Consider the following 21,622-nt stretch of genomic DNA (forward strand, 5'->3'; position numbering starts at 1 on the left):
AGTCCTTCCAAGTGAAACAACACTTCATTTGTGAATTTGCAGGGATCATCTACTGCGTCTGGTGCTCCCGTTGTAGTTTCCTCTACATCGAAGAGACTGGACACAGACTGGGAGATCGCTTCATTAAGCACAGCAACTCTGTCTGTCACAAATAGCAGAAATTTCCCAGTGACAACCCATTTCAAATTCATGCCACACTCCCATGCCAAGACGTCTGCACTGCCAGACTGAGACCACCTGCAAAATGGAGGAGCAACACATCATATTCCGTCTACTGTATTTTATTGTTTATTCACATATTTGATCCCAGATATGCATGTTGGGAGATTTTTTGAAACAATGGTATCATCTTCTCACTCAATTCAATATATGAATTGATAGATTTTCTACACAGCTAGAATTCTTCATTCATTTGATGTTTTCTTTAGCTTTTCAAATGTGCAGCAGTGGAGTGAATATTTGCTTTGGAAAATCATACTTTGCTCCTTGTGATAGATTGAAATGAGTTCTCTACGATATACTGAAAGGTAAGGCTCGTTTTATTTTGCTGTCCTCGATAAGGTATTGAATGCTAGGGTATTTTAAGACTGCTTATTTTATTTTACTTTTACAATATTGAAGTGCAAGGCCATGATTGACGAAAAAAAAAATTTTTAAATCTCACTGGTGTAATGTATATGTGAAATATATGAACAATTGAATGCTGAAACCATAAAACCTGGTATGATAAAGCATTTTTTTAATAAAATTCACTTCAGTGAGTGCGTTCTTTAGTTGCAGGCTTGCCCAAATTAAACTGGTGAAAATAGAGAAATGATCATCCCTGCTCACATTTTAAGTGATAGATTAGTTGGCAATTCAACAACATTCTGTCCTGGGCTTTGGCTGCATGTTCTCCACTTTTTAATGAGCTGCAAATCTAAAATTGACTGTACTATGCATTTCCAACACCATAGCAGAATCGCAAGAAGGTGATTTTGCATGCATAGATCAAGGGCCCCTTGATGGCACATTGATGAAACACTGCATGTCAATTATATTTACTCCCATCTCTCTCCACTTGTATATTTAGAATCAAAACTGAGTGATCTCTGGAGCTGCACGCTCTTGACAAAGCTCAAACTGAGCATCAGTGAACAGAGTATTGGTAAGTGGGCATATGATAGTCATTGTCCAGGACCTCTGCTAACACTTTTCTTCCACCACTTGAAGGAAGAGCAGATAATCTGGCAAAGTCTGTAGACTGTTAGTGAAATGAAGGCAGATAATAATTAATCAGGGGAAATGTTCAGTAAACTTGGCTTTCTTTGTCTTTGAAGAGGTGAGAACCTTAGTGAAAGCAGGGTGGCAAAGGAGTGTGGGTCTTTTCAGATTCCTCTATAATAAAGATGCGACTTCTGTTTGGAGTAAAAACACACCAAAATGGTGGAGGAACTCAGCTGGTCTTTTCAGCATCCATAGGAGACAAAGATGATTTGCTGATGTTTTGGGCCTGAGCCCTTCTTCAAGGAATAATCAGGATAAGCCAGAAGCTGGCACTGTAAAGGTGTTGGGCTAATTGCTATGCCAACTATGCCACTGGCTGGGGGAGGAGTCCAGACCAACAAAAGGTGCTAGGGTACTTGGATATAATGGGTAATAATTTATCATGTTTGTGTGAAAGGAGACGGAAGGGAGAGACAGAGCTAGGAGAAGGTGATGGGGGAAGAAGTGGGAGGTGGGGGGATGCAGTTTAACGAAAGCCAGTGAACTGATATTAATGCCATCCAGTTGGAGGGTGCCCAGTCGGAAGATGAGGTGTTCCTCCAATTTGCAGGTGGTCTCTCTCTGGCAGTGCATGAGAGCTCTGTTTGGAGGTCTGTGCATCACTCAATTCAATTCATCTGTATGATCTAGATTTCTGACATCAGGATTCTCTGAAGATAAATGTGCCTTGGTGTATCCTATAAACCTACCTTCTCAATATTGCCATCCATCAAACCCATTTCTATGAGGGCTCATGTTTCTACTATTGAGCTGGATCTTCCTGACTGTAGTAAACAATTCAAAGGGGAGAGCTGGAGTTCATCTGTTTCCACTGATGTGAAGTATGGTCTTGTGCTGTAAACCTGGGACAGATGCTGCTGGAGTGTTTAAATTCTGTTCAGAAGATTCAATAGATTTTTACATAGTAGGAGAATTAAGGGATGTGGGGAAAAGGCAGGTAGGTGGAGATGAGCCGATCATCAGATCAGCCATGATCACATTAAATAGTGGAGCAGGCTTGACAGGCCAAATGGCCTCCTCCTGCTCCTGTTTCTTATGTTTGTTATATTTTTGGACCTGGGATAGGATTGGTGACTTCATTCAGTTAAAAGAAGGTTCTTGGCCTATGGAAAAATGGATTAAATATTTCAATATGTTTTAATGTTTTAATTATATTGAAACATTTTAAAGGATTTAAATGTCTGTGGGGGAGATCAATTTACTTTTTACACAAGGGAAAGCTCAATTCACACCCTTTGTTTTACACAGGAAAGATAGCTCTTTCCCAAAGATTCAATCATTTATGCATATATCATCAGTACATTTGATTTTACCTTGTAAATAAAAATTTCATAGGCATGGGTTCGGCAGTCTCCAATTGTTTGTTGTCTAACCCAATGACAAAATTATCAGATTAGATGCACGAGGGTCCTGCTTTCCCCCCATTGTTTTGTTAATCTTAAGGGTGCAAAAATAATATTAAAAAAGTGTGAAATTAATGGAGAACCAACAAATGAAGAAAATAAAGCCGTAAAGCCCCTTTCAAGTGTCTTTGCAACCTGTGGAAGCATTTCAAAAGTCAATGAGTTATTTTTGAAATTAATTCGACCACAGCATTCTGATAACAGCCATCCACCTGAATTCTTTGGCTCTGCCGAACCTACGGATAATTTTAGAATTTTCTGTTTTTATTTCAAATGTTCTTAGCAGTTTGCAAATCTCAGATCTCCCACAACTGCCTGATGATATTGAGTGAAAAAAATAATATTTGCCAGGCTACTAGAGATTATTTTACATCCAACTGGTAAATGGATGTAAATGAAAAGTGATTTTTAAAAATTCTTATCTATTTTGCTAGTTGGATGTGAAATAATTTTCAAATGTCCAGGCTAACATTAAGTTTCAAATGAAAAATTCGATCACAAGCATGCTCAATAATCCAAAATAAGGCTTGCACACTGTGGTGCGCTGTTAGCCAGAATTAGACACGTACAGGTAAAAACTGTACAACAGGCTTTAATCCATAAAGACTTCCACAGAGCCAGGCTGGCTGTGGCTGCAACAACTCTAAATGAGGCCTCAGGAGGCCGGTGCAGGCTTATATCCCGGAGGGTGATTGACACCCGAACGGGTGGGGCTTGATCCATTCAGGACGACTGATTGACAGCCGGCCAGGTGTTATCCTGTCCCCTTAAACTCCTGCAGGTACAGAGGTTGCCCCTGCAGTAGGCCGGTGGTACAGTCCTGCAGGTACAGAGGTTGTCCCCTGCAGTAGGTCGGCGGTACACTCCTGCAGGTACAGAGGTTGCCCCTGCAGTAGGCCGGCGGTACAGTCCTGCAGGTACAGAGGTTGTCCCCTGCAGTAGGCTGGCAGTACACTCCTGCAGGTACAGAGGTTGCCCCCTGCAGTAGGCCAGTGGTGTACCACCACACACACTAAAATTAACTTTGGAGTGAAGATGAATATACTTTTACTGAGCCAACATCCCACATGACGAGCATTACTACCATGATTAAACAGAGGAGTCGAGCAGTTTTTGAGGGTGGAAAGAAAGTAAAAAAGACGACAAGATATGGAAGAGTTTTCAGGGTGACAAATAATGATTGAAGAGTGGAGATGATGTAGAGAGTCAGGCACAGTTTTTTGGATGGAATAGCAATAATGGATGGAAGAGACCAATGTGGAGTGCATTTTTTAAGGAGTCAACAGTGTTTTTTATTGAAAATACTGCAATCACTGAGTTTTGTGCCCAAGATGGTGATGCCTATGATCGGCAGTGGCCATAAGGGGTCGCAGACACTGGAAAGCAGCAGACTGGCACTAGGCACCAGAAATGGGGAGAAGCAGAGGAGACAATGTTATTGGATGGTGACCTTTGGCAGTGGACTAGCAAGGGGCTTAGCGGCTCAGGGACTCACAAAGGCTGCGGGCATCCACAGAGCTGTGGAATGCTGAAGATTGGCTCATGGGACCCAGGTATTGGAACCTAGATTCAATAGGCTGCTGATGGCAAGAAGGGCTCCAGAAGTGGCTCAGGCGATGCAGACTTTCCTGATCGTGTCAGAGGTTTGGATCTAGACCTCAAGCTGCCGATGGATCAAACAGAAGCCTGTGTGGCTGCAGAAACTGCTGGAGTAGTGAAGGTGAATTCATAGACATTCACTGAAGGGACTCTATTTTGCTTCTCTTTCTTTCTTACTGTAAGGGGCACTGGCTAACGCTAATGGCCTTATAGTAGGCAGAAGGCAATTTTTTGCAATATTACATGTTCTATACTCTTACATAATAATAAAGGAATCTTGAATCTTAAAGGGGAAGACTTGTTTGTAAAAATAAAGGCAGCATCTTTTCTGGAAGTATTAGTTCATCTAAATCAATGTTTTTCAACCTTTTTCTTTCCACTCACATACCACTTTAAGTAATCCCTAGGCCATAGATGCTTTGTAATTAATAAGAGATTTCTTAAGGTGGTATGTGAGTGGGAAAAAAAAGGTTGAGACCTACTGCTGTAGACCCAATTGTTACTGAAATATTTTGCTTGAGAAAAATTGTCTTTGGCCCATTTCCTTTGGAGTTATGAAACTGTGCACATAACGAGTCAATTTACTAATCCTTTACTAATCACAGAGCACCTATGGCCTAGGGATTACTTAAGGTGGCATGTGAGTGGAAAGAAAAAGGTTGAAAACCAATGATCTAAATCAAAACATTGGGAAGAAAAAGTAATAATATATGTTGGTTTGTTGGAAATAGCAAAGATATGGAGCTCAGTGTTGTCACACCAGTACTTGTCAACTTTAATTTAATTTTTAATTTCGACATACAGCACAGTTACAGGCCCTTTCAGCCCATGAGCCCATTTACACCCAATTGACCTATGGCCTCCAGATTGTTTTGAATGTTGAGAAGAAACCCACACAGACATGGGGAGGACATACAAACTCCTTATAGTACAAACTCCTCACAGTACAAGGAGTCAATAATTGTCTTTTTTCTTTTATACAAATTGCTTAGGAGAGAAAAAAAGAAAAATGCTACATTTTCCCTGAGGATTATGTGGAAATATTTTGTTGGTTAGGCTGTGCCCTTGGTTTGCTCTGAAGTTTATTAAACAAAATGCATTCACTTATGTGTTGTGATTTTCTGCAGAGCTGCTCCCCAGCAATTTAATAACTAATGTCAGTAATATAGCCTCCTTTCGAGAGAGAGAGGGATACATGAAGCATTGAACCTCTATGTGAGGAAAAATTTAGACTACAAGAACCTTTTTTAACATGACCGACATGGGAAATGTCATCTTAACTGAAAGAATTGTCTCAGCTTTCATTTTTGTTTATTGATTTGAGTATAACCATTGATCTCAGCCATTGTCCGAGTGCAAGATATAGAGGTGATACTTCTGGGCAGTTCATCTGGTGCTCAGAAAACAGTAAATACCTTGAATCATTTCATGGACAAGGTCTGGTGACCTTGTGTGAAATGTGTGACAAACATTTATATAACAAAATCCCACTAAGGCTAAGCAACATTTTGAGCCGATCTCATGGGTAAAGAAAGAAATGCTGGTCAAAATTTGGGATATTTGACATTAGGGTGGAAATAACACAATTTATGTTATCACCAAACATGTAACATTACTCAGATCTTATTTGACTGTTAGCCTAAATTATTTGATATCTTTTGATGATAAATAAACGTATTTCTGTACTTTACTGTGTTTAATAATTAACTGATGGATACAAAAAATAGACCTATTCCCTCTATAACCACAATATCGATGCTATTCTTTACAAGGTTTTGAAACCCAATAATTGAGTGCACAATAATTGCTTTACAGTAATAAGTTTAGCCATTTTATTATGAGCTTTATTTTAAATTACCTTCCATTTATTCATTATTGGATTTGAAAGGGCAAAAATAAATATTCATGTCTTGGAAGCATAGATGTTAGGGTAGTGTCTGGGAAAGTTCAGGAATCTGATTTCATTTTGTAACTTAGTTTACATCTTCATACAAAACTTGCTTCCTAAACAGGAAACAACAGTTTAATGCATGACATTAAAAATGAGCACCCCAGCCAAAACAGCTACTTTTGCATTGGTTTTGAAGTAATTAATTAAACATATTCTCTGATACAAATTAAATTATTATCATTCTTAGGAATCATCTGAATTTAATAAATGAATTGCTGCTCATTCTATTATTTTCATTTGAAAAATAACAGTACTCTTGTTATTTCAGTCTCTTTCGGTTCACCCAATTCACATAAGTATGAATTAGAAAAGAATAAAATATGGAAATATTATCATAATTCTAGCCAAAAAAATTAAACATGGATATAAAATTCAAAAGAATTTCTCTGAAGGTTAGCAATTTTGGCTTAGTCACTTAGTGAATAAATAGCTTTGTCCTCAATTAGTACAGGAAAATTATTCTGAAAGGCATGCATGGTACTGCCAAAAAATAGTTTGACTTTGATTGCTTTTTAATTTTGTTCGGTAACTTTAGTTCATCAGTTAGTCAGAAAATAACTAATTTTGTTTTCAACAATTATGGAAGCCAATCAATCAAGATAACTTGTGTAGGAAAACAGCAGAAATAATAGGCTAAATATAATCACTGAGGCATATCAATGATCTTAATACTCAACTCTCATTTTCATACCAATCCTTCAACTGTACTGTTCATTTGCACAAAATCTGCTTTTAAAAATGGCCTGCTTTAAAAGTGAAAAGAAAAAGACGAAAGCTGTTTCTAGGCCAGAGGGCATTTGCTATGTTGAAGTGAGGCGAGCATCATAAACAGACCAGGCAGAATGCGGACCCCGATCAACCTTCCCGAAGAACTGCAGGGAAGCAGTTTGGTTGAGCTAGTGGAGTTGTTCTAGTGAACCGGTGCGGACTCGAAAGGCCGACATGGCCTGTTTCCGCTCCGTAAATGGTTATATGGTTATGGTCACCCATAAAAATAAACAACTTGCCATTGATCTTTCTGTATTCCATGAGATATTGCTCCTTAACTGTTTTGATCACCACAAATTTAAATGTTTTGTTGGTTTAATCTTGTACTTAATTTGGAACAAATATTTATAGCATATATTCATAACATTGTGGGAAATTTAAATGAAGTACATTTGCAATGGAATTATTTATGAAATGTTAATTAATTATGTGAATTATGAGAATGGTTATACAATTCTAATTGTGAAATTATACAAAGAAATAAGTAGTTTGTATAATTTCACTATTAGAATGTCATAACAATTCTCTGCAAACTCTACTTCACTCAAAAGTAAGAAGCTTTATTCTGCACAAATAATTTTGGGCAAGATGTAGTTTGACATGTCTTTATGATGTCAAATATGGACTGTTGAGTTGCAAATTTTTCAAACTTTACTTATCGGGAATTTTATCAAATTTATTAGGAATTACCTTCACCAAAACTTAATCGCAGTACAATTGTACCAAGTGTTTTTTTTATAGTAAACATAGTGTTCTCACACCAGGGTTTTTGTGTGGACATATGCTAATAGGTAGCTCTCTGTTTAATTCATGGAGCTATTTTCCTAATTTGCCTAGATGATTATTTTTATTACAATGTTGGCAATTGGAAAATCGTGACCTCTCCCATCACTGTGGTTAGCTCAAGCCCGAAACGTCGGCTTTGTATTTTTACCTCTTCTACATTAAGAACACTGTTTCATTAACTGAGTTTCTCCAGCATTTGGTGCTTTTAATTCAACCATGGTGTCTACAAATTTTCACCAACAAAATTTGTTTGTCTAGGTTATATAAATAGATAAAGTTGTGCTCTAGAAAATGGAGAATTACTGTATAACATACAACAATTTAGCTGGAACACAATCTTGATTATTACCCTCCCCCCCATCACCTGTTCTGAATTGGATTTGACTGTCTGTGTAGCTGGAGATAGAATATTGTCGTAGCAATCTAGCAAAGCTGTGCTAAATTAGTGCCTCCAGATCAAAAAGGCACAGTGTTGAATTAACATATCATTTCCAATCTCTTGTTAGCCCCCATCCTGTTATTTCAATATTTTAACTTAAGATAAATCATTAGTCACCATTTTAGGTTTTTGTGCATTAGTATTAGAACACTCAACTTTGAATTTATGTCTACTAAAATATTTCCTCAACAATAAATTTTATCACTCAATTTTCTTAGTTAACAAATAAATTTTGTTTCTAATTACTTTCTTATCAATATATATTTGTAAATATAGAGCTGGTCATTTTATTCAGTACCATCAGTTAGAAATAAGAATGGTTTCACCAAATGCTTGCAAAAGGAATACCATGCCTTAGTCCATAATACAATTGAATAATTAATCATTTAATTATAGTGGATGCACTCATGCTCCTTGACAATGGTTCTGATTCATGATGTTGTGAGAGACTGTATAAGGATACTGTAAACTACACCTGAGAATCCAAAATTGATGAGCAGTTGTGTTACGTCACAGGTCAGCAGCAATAGAAATTCACCAAGACAGTGTTATTTTTAAAAACAATATATTTATTAATAAAATAATATCTTACTTCAATCTACCCCAACTATGCATGAATATACTTATGTGTGTGCATATATGGAATACCCAAACCTTTACAGCTTAGGTACAATTCTGGAAAGTCATTCCTAATGTTCAGTCTTAGAAATCCTGTGTTGAAACTCAGACTTTTAAACTGATGCTCAGAGGTAATTACGAAGGAAGTGAGACGGAGTGATCAGACTGCCAAAAATTCACGAATCCTTGTCAAGTTGCTTCCAGAGAACTATTCTTTGGTTGTCCCAACTCCCTTTTTCCTTGTGTAGGGGAAACAAAACATGTGACTTCTATGAGGCTTCCAAAACCCTGGTACAGGTCAATCGAAATTACCATCATAATGGTCACGAGCCAATATAGGAATTCGCCTACTTCCCTCACCCAGATATGGGTCAATCAAAATGATAGATAATAATAATCATTAAAATGATGTAAAATAACTTACTTAACACCTTTAATCCTAATGTTTGCACTCTGATTGCCACCGCAAAAAAACTGAATCTCATGTCTTGTTCATGCCAATAAATCCTGATTCTGAATTCTGATGAATTTTTAATAGAAAAAACAAAGGAGATGAAAACTTACCATTTACCTGCACTATTTTTTCTCCAGAGTAATGACGAATTTCAAATGAATGATACGTGCATCACAGGACTAAAGAACCAGGTACAAAGTATATGTCATCCCTCAGGTCCACATGACTGCACTCCATCCTTGCTGATCTACATATTGCTGCAAAAAGTGGTTCTGTATGGAAGAGCTGCCTGTGATCTACTATGAACGATGCTAATATTTAATGTTGGATTGACCCAACCCTAACCGCGTCCTCTCATTTTGTCTACATCAGAGATCACAAAAGTTGGGTATACCTGTATGCTATTGAACAAATGTACCCAGTTGTCCCAATTTGATGATATTAAAAATTGTTTCCTATTTTGTTCAGCTTTCCAGAGTAATTTTGAATATGGTCTTTGGGGCCAAATAATTACAGTGATTAAAAACATTGATCTTTTTCATTTGTTTTTGAGAAAACAGTTCCAGAGAATGGTGAAAATCTCAGGGAATTTTGAGATAATTACTGTATGTGATATCTCGTTTAATCAATATTTAAAAATAATAAAGTTCTTATTATATTTTATGCCTAAAGAAATCTCTTGGTGCCTGCCACATTGACCACCGCCAGTGGGCTGATAACGCCTCAAACCGTGCATCTTGGCGCCTCACAGTTTGGCGGGCAGCAACCTCCTTTGAAGAAGACCGCAGAGCCCACCTCACTGACAAAAGGCAAAGGAGGAAAAACCCAACACCCAACCCCAACCAACCAATTTTCCCCTGCAGCCGCTGCAACCGTGTCTGCCTGTCCCGCATCGGACTTGTCAGCCACAAACAAGCCTGCAGCTGACGTGGACTTTTTACCCCCTCCATAAATCTTCGTCCGCGAAGCCAAGCCAAAGATATTTTATGAATGCATTGCCCTAAACTGGTTTTTCACTGACCCTGTCTCTAATTTCTTAAGAAAAGAATCTCACTGAGTGGGAGAATGAACCAGCTCATGATGGAATAGTAGAGCAGACATGATGGGCTGAATATCTGATAGTTTAAATGTTTTGTGTGTTTAGAGAATATTGATGGGTTTTTAATGATCATTTTTTCACTACAATTTAATTCCAGTTTGTAATCATCATATTTTTGATAACCAAATGTGAGTTATTTTTCTCACTACTACTTGTGTGTATGATTAATTGTTTACAGCTCTGGCCAAAAAAATACTACAGGTATTTTTACGTTAGAGAAATCAAATCCATGATGCTGGTGTTTGTTTCAGATAATGACAATAAAAGATTCCAGCGTTACAAATAATAGGATCATGAATGCTTAAGAGTGGCAGAGAAGATTACTGGAGTCTGCCACCCCCTCGTTAACGTGATCTAGCAGGATCATTGTTTGAAGATGGTGCACAAAATCATTGAGGACCCCTTCCACCCCTCACACAGCATCTTTCAGCTGCTCCCATTGGGAAAGAGAGACAGGAGGATCAGAGCCAGCATCACCAGGCTCAGGTTCAGCATCTTCCCATGGGCAGTGAGAATGCTGAATGACCAAAGGAACTGCTCACACTAACTAACCGAGACACTCACATTCATGAAACAAAATTCTATTTCAATATTTTTACTGAAATTGAAATCACACATCAAAAAATACAGAGTATATAAAGATATATATTAAAAGTCAAATATATTATACTTAGATCATACCATTTCATCCAAGGCGCTCCACATTCTCAATCAAACAAATTATATTGTAGTATTATTTTATTATAAAGAGAAAATCTAAGTCCACTACCAAAAATGATGTTTGGCAAAGAGAGGGAAAAAAAAATCCTTATCAGTGTAATAAATTACCTTATTAGTCAACACCACTGCATTAATACCAAATCAAAGAATTTGAAAGTAATTAAAAATGGGTCCCCACAGTGTTTGAAATTTAAATTCAAATTGGAAATTGAGCATCTAATCTTCTCTAAATTTAAACTCGTCACGTAGCCATTGAGCACAAGTAGGTGGAGCAATGTCCTTCCATTTGAGCAGCATTGCCCACCTTCCCATAAGAGAAATAAATTGCACCGAGGACTGGAAAAGATTGTATTTGTGCAACCAGATGATAATAAACTTGACTCCAAAAGTACACCACAAATATAGACTGGCATTTGCTTATTCAGTTGTTCACAGGAGTGACAAGTGGAATATATGCAGTCAAATATTTTAACTTTATTGCACATTTTACCAACACTTTTCCTTTTGCAGAGGTTGATGTTCCACAGCTCATTTCTTATTAAACTTTATTGAAACAAAAGTAATGGTTTATTCAAGAACTTGATTGCCATGATCCATGGTGTGGTGAGTGAGAGGATTAAGTTTCCTTCCACGGAAATTGTAAAATATGCATTTGACAGTTGACAAAATCCTGCCTCTGTTACATTTGTGGTTGTCAAGGCTGTCAAAACTGTGATTGTTTCTGATTGTTACCTTAATTCAAATTAAGTATATTAAAAACTGCTTATTATCAGGTCCTTTACATAGCACAGGCACCGAGAACCCTGGAAGGAAAATTATTTTCTTCATGATTCAAATATCATTTTTCATTGAAATTGGATCATGTGGTGTAGAAGAATATGGGTTTATATAGCAAAATGTAGCATTTGAAAGGAGAAAATGATAGATGATTAAGATTGAAACCGATGGATGCACCACTAAACTTCACTGAAATTCAGGAATACAAGTTTCTAAGTTTGGGAGTGCTTGCAAAATTGTATAGGTTCTCAAAAAGTGAGGCAGAACGGAGCAGAATTTGGATGCTTCACCATCTCGAATCAGAGCCAGGTGAAAAACTGAAGAAAAATCAAAGAACATTTGGTTTAAAAACAAAGCTTTATTTCCAACCAGCAGTGTTAATCAAAGAAAGAATTTCTTCTGAAGGGATATGAGCAGTTGGTTTCCAAGCTAAAATGCTGAAATATAAAGGAGTGCTTCTTCAGCCTCATTCAAATCGGCATTGTGTCTATAAAATGAGAGTTAAATATGGGAGGCACTGAAGATTAGTGTAGCTCAAATGCATTTTGCTTCATGGGATACTGGCACCCAATACTGGGGAAAGAGGGTACAGTCCTGATGAGATGGGTTCACTTAAATTGTCTAGTGAATCAAAAAAAAAGAATGTTGATCAACAATTAAAATAAATAAACAGAGGAAAGATTTTAGTGAGGTGAACTTTGGAAATGAAAGCGTAAAATATAAGTTGGGAAATAGGTAGTGATACCAAACTGTGTCAGGAAGATATACGTAGATCAAATATAAAGGTATGGATCCACTTAGAATCAGAATAAGTAAGAATGATAAAAACACTAAATTTGAGGCTCCTGATCAAAGCAAGGGCATCATGGTTGGCATAGCACTTGGCGTAATGGGACATGAATCCCATGTTGTCTGTAAGGAGTTTGTACCTTCCATTTCTATATGGGTTTTCCTTAGGGGCTCTGGTTTCCTTCCACCACTCAAAATGTACCAGGGGTGTAGGTAAATTGGGTGGCATGAGCTCGTGGGCCGAAATGGCCTGTTACCGTCTGTATGCCTAAATGTAACATTTAATTTATTTTTAAAATGTCAATGTAGAATTCATAACAAGATGGACGAATTAAAGAAAAAATAATAATAATTACCTCAATCACAGTCTAAAAGGTATTACAATAAATTAGTTGTGAAATTACTTGGTTAGGAATAAAATAATCTTTAGAAGGGAGGCAAAATGGAAAAGTGGGAGGATGGATCTGATATCTTAAATTTTCTTTCTTTTTAAGATATTTTTATTAAGGTTTACATTAATACAAAAATTAAACTGTACAATGATATAATGAAATACAAATTACAGGAAAAAGAATGAAAAAAACATAAATTCAAAGCCCCTACCACTAGACAAGGTTGGAAAAAAAAAATTAACGTGTGTGTATCAAGTGACAACAACCTGGAAACAGAGAGCACAGCATCGAAGCGTCTGACAACCTTAAAACTTTAGATTATTATAATGGTCCATCAAAGGGCTCCGTGTCTTTATGAAATTAGTATTTGAATCTTTAATGGAATATCTAATTTTCTTCTAAACTTAAACAAAACATAATATCATTTAACTATTGTGTGTGTGGGTGTGGGTGGAGTATTATCAAAATTGGACTTCTGACTACCAATGAAGTAAAAGATAAAATTAGATTTTGAGTTGAAGTCAGTAACAAGTCATCATCTTGAAATGATCCAAAAAAGAGGCAAGGTTCCAATTTAACTTTAAGAATCACCAATAATGTTTGAAAAAATATTTTTCCAAAATTTTTCTAAACTTGGGCAAGTCCAAAACATGTGCATCATAGAAGCCTCAGCAATTTTACATTTGCCACATAGAGGGTTTATATCAGAGTAAAAATGAGATCATTTAACTTTAGACTTGTGTATTCTATGGACCATTTTAAATTGCAATAAGCAATGTCGTGCACAATCACATTACAAATGGAATCCCAAACCTGATCAGAGAATAAAAGATTCAAATCCTGTTCCCAGTCGCTCTTGATCTTAACTAACAAGACCATTCTTAAATTGAGCAAATTGTTATGAATAAGAGATATTGAACCTTTATGAGAAAGCTGCAAATCAGAAAGTAAATCAAGAATATTTGCCTCAGGAAAATCAGGGTTCTGAGATTGAATTAAATGTCTAACCTGTTAATATCATAAAAAAATGTGCTTGTTAAATTAAATTTAACCACCAGTTATTCAAAATAAGTAAAATTATTTTGAATAGAAAGGCCAATTGAACAGCAGCTCTTGAGGAGTAGGAATCAGTTCTACATTCATGAGGAAAAGTCTGGTAAACTTCTGGCTAGCCAATTGAAAAGAATGGCTGCTAAGAGACAAATTAATAATATTTGGATGGGAGATGGTACAGATAAATAAATGATACTTTTAGAGCTTTCTATTCTAGATTGCATACTTCTGAATCCAATTATGTGAATACTTCAATGTCAGATTTTATAGATCACCTTAATTTGCCTACACTTTCTCAGAATAAATGTACAAGTTTGGAGGCACCTATCTCTCAAGAGAAAATACTTTTTGCAATTTCTTCTCTACAATCTTGTAAATCTCTTGGACCTGATGGTTACCGCATGGAATTTTATAAATCCCTTTCCAAATTAATAGTGTTCCAATTAAGTTCTGTACTTAATGATTCATTTAAACAGGGAATCTTCCTTTATCTTTTAATAAAACCTGGATTTCTCTCATTCTGAAAAAGGGGAAGAATCCAATTGAACGTGTTTCTTATATGCCTAACTCTTTACTTAATGTAGATATGAAGATCTTGTCTAAAATATTGGCCCATAGGCTGGAGAATATTTTACCATCAATCATTTTGGAAGATCAAACTGGTTTCATTAAAAACATTTTTCTTATTTTAATATACACCGTTTATTTAATAGTTTATATTTACTTCACACTCCTACCCCTGAATGCATTCTTTCTTTAGATGCAGAGAAGGCCTTTGATCGGGTGGAATGGGGTTATTTATTGGCTACTCTGGAAGAAAAATGTAATTTTGGGCTATACTTTATTAAATGGATTAAATTATTATATTCATGTACTACTGCCTCAATTCTTACTAATCTACAAAAGATTTCATCTTCAGCATGGCATTCGTCAGGGTTGTCCTTTAAGTACATTACTTTTTGACTTTGTATTGGAATCTTTAGCAATGGTTCTTCATGAAAGTAGAGATTTTATTAGGGTCTTCAGGAATGTCAATGAACATAAGGGTTCCTTATATGCAGATGATATTTTGCTTTTTGTTTCTAATCCAGAGGTTTCTTTACCAAGTATACTGGCTTTGCTTTCCCATCTTAGTTATTTTTCTGGGTTTAAGTTGAGTCTGCATAATAGTGAACTTTTACATTTAAATGGTTTTATATCAAGTTATTCTAATTTTCCTTTTAAGTTCATGCAGAATCAATTTACTTATCTCGGTATTACAATTACTAAGAGCTATAAACATCTTTTTAAGGAAACATGTTCCACTCTATCTAATCAGGTTAAATTATTTTTATCAAAATGGTCACCTTTATCACTTTCATTCATATTAACTCTATTAAAAAGAACATTTTAGCTAAATTTTTGTAACTTTTTCAATCCATACCAATTTTCATTCCTATATCTTTTTTTGATTCACTCAATTTTATTATATCTTTCTGGCAGGGGAAACACCCTTGCTTAAATAAAGCTCATCTTCAGAAAGCTAAAAGGAGTGGTGGACTGGCATTTTCCAATTTTAGATTATATTATTGGATGGTCATTATTCGTAAGTTCATTTATTTGTTACATTTGGATAATTTGATTGACTGCCCTTCATGGCTAGAAATGGAATTAAATTTTACAAAGAATACTTCTTTATTTGCCATTTTAGAGTCGTTTTTCTCTTCCTCTTTATATGTTAATTGATAATCTGACATTTAAAGATAGTTTGAGAATATGGGCACAATTTAGGAGGGTTTTTGGATTTCAGAATTTTTTCCTCGCTACCCTATTATATCTAATTACCTTTTTTTTTAAACCTTCGTTGGAGGATACAGCTTTTAAGAATGGTCACAGATTGGGCATTAAATGTTTTAAAGACCTTTTTATATCTTATTTTTATATATTAAAAAAAAACAAAAAGAAAAACCCTCTAATAAAGCCTGGAAAATTCCAGAGCTGCACTTCAGGGCAATCAGCTAGTTAAGTGACCGAATGATTGAATAGGTGAGGGAAAAGGAAAGTGAACAAATCTTTACTTTGACTAACTAGAATAAAAAGCAATGAAAAGTAGATGACCTGAAGATTACTAAATAATTATTGTAAATACTGACACTATTGGGAGTTTAGGAATACAAAAAGAAAAAAGTGAATAATTGGTTGCTGATGTACAAAGATCAAGATGGTCAGTCGATAAATATTTACGGCTGGCCCACAGTGGAAGAAAGGAAACAAGTGGAAATAGCAGGTAGAGAGTGACCACTCAAATCTGATGTTGGCACCTTTACAGTTCATACAATGGCTTGCAAAGTGAAAGATTTAAAATTTGCCATGAGATTAGTGGAAAAATATCAAAGGTCAAATGCAGAATAAATGCAGTAGGAATGGCAGGGGGAAAGCAAAAACATTCTGGGTGATGAGGCAATTTATTAAAATGTATGGAAACATTTTTTACTGCTAGTATTTCAAATATTACAAATACTTGTTTCCATACTGTGGCTGTAGGTTAAAATTGATATACCACAGATGAAAAATTGAAACAAAATACCTAGAAATTACATTTTTTTGGTCACATTTCACATCAAAATCGTTTCTTGTACATGAGATCATGAGAAAATTATCCCAAGCTCCATACAACCCGAACCCTTGCAGAGCAAACACTTGCCCTTCACCAGTTGTGGTTAATGACATCATAGAAGCACATACAAAAGCCACATAACATAGTGATGCAAATACCCATACTTCCAAAGCCAGCATAACTGAAATCTTCTGAAAACCCTGCACTTTCCTGACTCAATATAAACATTAAGCTCTGCAAAAGGAAACTGGAAATGAAATAACAAGACTGAACACTGAGAGGAATAGGATCAGTCTGTCTGAGCTGTACAACATTTTTATTTTCTGCATGGTTGAATTTGAATTATTTTGTATGTAAAAAAATACTGGAAATATGGTAAAAGATAATTTTGCAATACTCAAAATTATAACGAATATTTTCAATCTCTATCATGTAGTGGCGTAGGATGTTTGGTGAATTGAGTGCTCCCAGAACGACAAGAATTCTGTGCGTTTTCACAATTTGCAAATAATACTCCCTCTCTGCTGTCTGATTAAAGTATATCATGGAGTGTTCATAACGTTCCACAGATGGCACACCTTAGAGGTGCTCAGCCACTGTTCAAAGGTTTGGAGGCTGCCAGAGGCCTCAGAGGGGATTCCAAGTGATTAAGGAACATTTGCTAAACTGCATAATTATTTCTCTTTGTTATGGGTGTTTGAATGAATGCATACAATAAATTAGAGCATAAGGAGAGGGGTCAGGAAGAAGGGAGATATGCTTAAGGACCCTGTAAAAGGAGAGTTAATGTATCAGCCCATAGGGTGAGAGAAAATATGACGTAAAATCATCAGGCATTGCTGTCCAGCAAACCCCTGTATTGTCATAAAAAACTATTTGGTTCACTAACATCCTTCAGGAAAAAACCAACCTTTCTTTCCCTGTGGTCCCAGAGTAAAAGTGCTCAGCAACATTCTCATCATTCACATTGTGAATGATTAAAAACAAATTTCATGATAATGTGCTAATTTAAAGTATTCAAGAAACAATAATCACATATGAAAATGGTTTTAAGGATTAATTTTAATATTTAATTTAATATGCACTGTATCCTTTTTTAATTTTATAGCCTTTCATTTGAAGTGAAACACACTCTAATTTTTATTTCAAATGAGATATAAAATAGAATAAAACATTTTGATTTAATTTACTAACTGTAGATACAGATTTTAAAGTTAAAAATATGAATGTATAGATGTCCAATTAAAATGTCGCTGTTTCATGCACCCAGGCAATTTCACTCTTTTTAGCTGTCATGAACTTCAAAATGTTAAATACTTTTAAGCTTTCTAGATACATTTAATATCAATAGCTTGCATAGAAACAGGTGAATTAATTACAGCTTTGTCATTTCATTAGTTACATTCCCTTTGCTGAGATGAGGTGAGATTCCCTTGCAATACTCAAAATTATAACGAATATTTTCAACTTCTATCATGTAGTGGCACAGGATGTTTGGTGAATTGAGTGCTCCTTATACAGGGTAGTTATAACCTTCTATAAGGCAAAACCAGGTAGAATTCGGGATTGAACACATCTCTTCTGGAGAAGTTCAATGCCTTCTACTGTGTATATTCAAGAGGGAAATGTTTATGTGTATTTTGGCCAATATGGTTCATAGTGTGAAAAATAAAAATAAAAATTTTAAAATGGAAAATAACGATATTCTGTCATGTTCCCACATGCCCTGGTGACCCTACACTCCCAGTCTCTGAGGTAAATATAAGAAGAATCTTCAAGAGGAAGCCCTTGGAAAGTGTCTGGCCTAGATATGATATCTGGTCATGTCCTTAAGACCTATGTGAACCAACTAGCTGAAGGTTTTGCAGACATTTTCGACCTCTTGCTGCTTCAGTCTGAGTTCCCAACCTGCTTCAAAAGTACATTCCTAATTCCAAAGAAGAGCCAGATGATCAGCCTCAGTAACTATGGGCCAATTAGCTTATGCCCATTATGATTAAGTGCTTTGGGAGGCTGGTTATGTAGCAAATCAACTACTGTCTCAAGAAGAACCTAGTCCCACTTCAGTTTGCCTAATGCTACAATAGGTCGCTGGATGACCACTCTGTGCTGGACCACCTGGGCCATTAGAATACCTACATCAGAGTGTTGTTCATTGACTACGGCTTGGTGTTTAACACCATCAGAGGTCTGTCCCTCATTTTGCAACTGGATCCTTGACTTTCTCATGGGTGGATTCCAATCAGTATGGATTAGCAAAATCTCTTCCTCCTTGCTGAAATCACGCAGACAACATTGCCAAATTCGGCTCCAACACAGCACAAAAATTCTATGAGGACACCGCTATTATTGGCCAAATAATGGGTATTGATCATCAGATCATAGATGGAGATGGAGAATTTGGTTGTGTGGTGCCAGAATAACAGATGTTCTCACAACATCAGCAAGATCAAAGAACTGATTATGGACTTAAGGAAAAGAGAGATGAGGGACCATGTGCCTTCCTTTATCAACATGAAGGCCATAGAGAAGGTTAGTATCTACAAAGTTTTGGGTATCCAGATATTAGAAGATCTTCCCAGGGGCTAGCACATTGAGACAACCATCAGGAAAGTAGACCAATGCTTCTACTTTCTAAGAAGTATCATCAAGTATTCTGTCGAATTTCTACAGGTGTACTGTAAAAAGCAATACTGACTGGTTGTATCACTGCTTGGCTTGGAAACTGAAATGTTCAGGCATGAAGAAGACTGCATTTTGGGCACTCACCTCCAGGCCTTCAAAGACATCTATGTGACGTGTTGCTTCAAGAGGCAACAGATATCATAAAAGACCCTCATCAGATCATGCTGTCTTCCTGCTACTACCTTCAAAACTGCAGATGCTGGCTGTCTGAAATAAAAACAGATAATGTTGGAAAAACTCAGTATCTGTGGAAAGAGAAACAGATAATGTCTCAGACCTACTGTTTCAGACATAGTAGTGCTCCCTGACTTGAATTTTTCCTGCATTTTCTATTTTTATATTCTTTACAAATTGGGAAAATGTTGCTTTTATTGTTGACCATTGTGAAACCTGAGAAAGTGAATTGCTCTTTGGGATATTCTTTGAATTGGGTATATTAAAGCACATGTTGCTTTTCTGAAAAAAATATATTTATTGGGTAGTTCATTTAAAACACTAGTGAAAACATCCATTAATCAGGCATTATCTTTAATACACAAATTACTGATCATGCCTATGTTATAAATGAAATGGGTATTACTGAATTAATTTCCTTGAAGTAAACAGCAGTCTTTTAAAAGAAATAAGATGGGCTTTAATTGTAGTTTCTGTTAAATTCATGACACCTATTGTCAGCACATTCAACTTTTTCAAGACAGATTAACATTTAGCATATTCTTAATACTTTAATAAATCAAGTCAAAAGAAATATTAAGAGCACAGTTATTATTTAATGGATTTGAATAACATCTAATTCTTTGTTAAATAGTATTAACATCAAAAACCATATCTCAGAATGACATGCAATGTTGATAGGACACCTAGGTTGTAATCAGGATAGAATCACTGACTCCGAGCTGAAGGGGACCATCAGCTATCAGACATCAGGAAGTCTTGGATTTCTGTGTATGGGTGGCTAAATGCTAAAGTTAGAGATGCAATCACAAATTTGCTTGTGTGTGGTCAATAACGCACACTTATTGGGAGGCCTTCAACCTTGGCTAAATCACGAGCTCACTCCATATAACCATACAACCATTTACGGAGCAGAAACAGGCCATGTTGGCCTTTGGAGTCTGAACAACTCCACATTTGCAGAAAATAAAACTTCCAATTGGAATGAAATCGCCAATTGCTGAACTTGCTCTAAACATGGGTATATCGACAGACAATTTCAAAGAATAATTATTTTCCTCCTCATATGTGCTCAAGCTCTTCATTGCTCCCTCCACAACAACCACAAATCTACTGTTTGATATTAAAAACCCACTCAGACTTGAAGATACCTTGTTACAAGCGCAAGGGACCCCAAAACCCAGCAGGAATAGACATTAACAGATATTATTGTAATAGACAAGTGGTTTTTAAAACAAAAGTTATTTTTAATCAACTTTAAACATGAAAACAGAATCAAACTTTAACTTATCTCTATATTTAACTAACCCAAATTAACCCCCTTCTAATTCTAAGTGGACGTGTATCAACCTGCTACCTGCTAGTCCCAGGAAAAGACCAATCTTTTTAAATATAAAGCATCTGAGTACACCCTTGTGCAATAGTCGATAACAGTCTCCAAGATATTGTAGATATCTCCAGCACTGGAGTAGAAGATCCCTGATACATAAAGGCTGGCTCTTTGTTATGGGGTCTGTGTTTGGAAGGCGAAGACCCACAAAGCCCCATGGCTGTGAACAAGGCTGAAACTCAGCCTGGAAATGGGCATCTTTGGAATACGTGGAAAGCAGCAAGCATACAATATTTACAAAGAGATCAAAGTTTGATCAGAAGCGATCAATTATTAATTTGAAAGTAGCTGATGATCCCTTTAAATTTTGCTAGGTGGTGACTTTCTTGCAGCTGAACAAACTTGGAAGATTGAGAGAGGACGATAGCTGGAGCTTAGAACTCCAAATGGTTTTAGTGTTTTTCCCCTCTTTGTTGCACACTTGCAGCTATGATTATTTGTGTATGTGGCAATCTGGACAGCTGTCCGCTTCATACTTGCCAAGACCCTCATCACCCTGCATTTAATATAGGTTGTGCAATATATGTTTGAGCTTGTCAGGCACTATAATGCTAAAAAATGCAGAGCCAAGTTCAGTAGCATCATTCTTTACCAGTTTGTTTCCATATGGACCAATTAATGTTGAGGATCTGGGTTTAAATTTATATAAAATTTAGACATACA

At 36.2% G+C, this 21,622-nt stretch overlaps 1 long non-coding RNA gene across 3 annotated transcripts in view; it reads right to left on the reverse strand.

Annotated features, from left to right (window-relative positions):
• Positions 1–21,622, reverse strand: part of LOC138748862 (uncharacterized) — a 102,840-nt gene that overhangs the window by 23,372 nt on the left and 57,846 nt on the right. For all 3 annotated transcript variants that reach the window (XR_011348287.1, XR_011348289.1, XR_011348288.1), the window contains one exon: positions 19,480–19,602. This is a non-coding gene — a long non-coding RNA (uncharacterized lncRNA). The remainder of the gene's footprint in view (positions 1–19,479; positions 19,603–21,622) is intronic.

This window comes from Narcine bancroftii, chromosome 13 (assembly GCF_036971445.1).
Source record: "Narcine bancroftii isolate sNarBan1 chromosome 13, sNarBan1.hap1, whole genome shotgun sequence".
In the NCBI taxonomy this organism is placed as follows: domain Eukaryota; kingdom Metazoa; phylum Chordata; class Chondrichthyes; order Torpediniformes; family Narcinidae; genus Narcine; species Narcine bancroftii.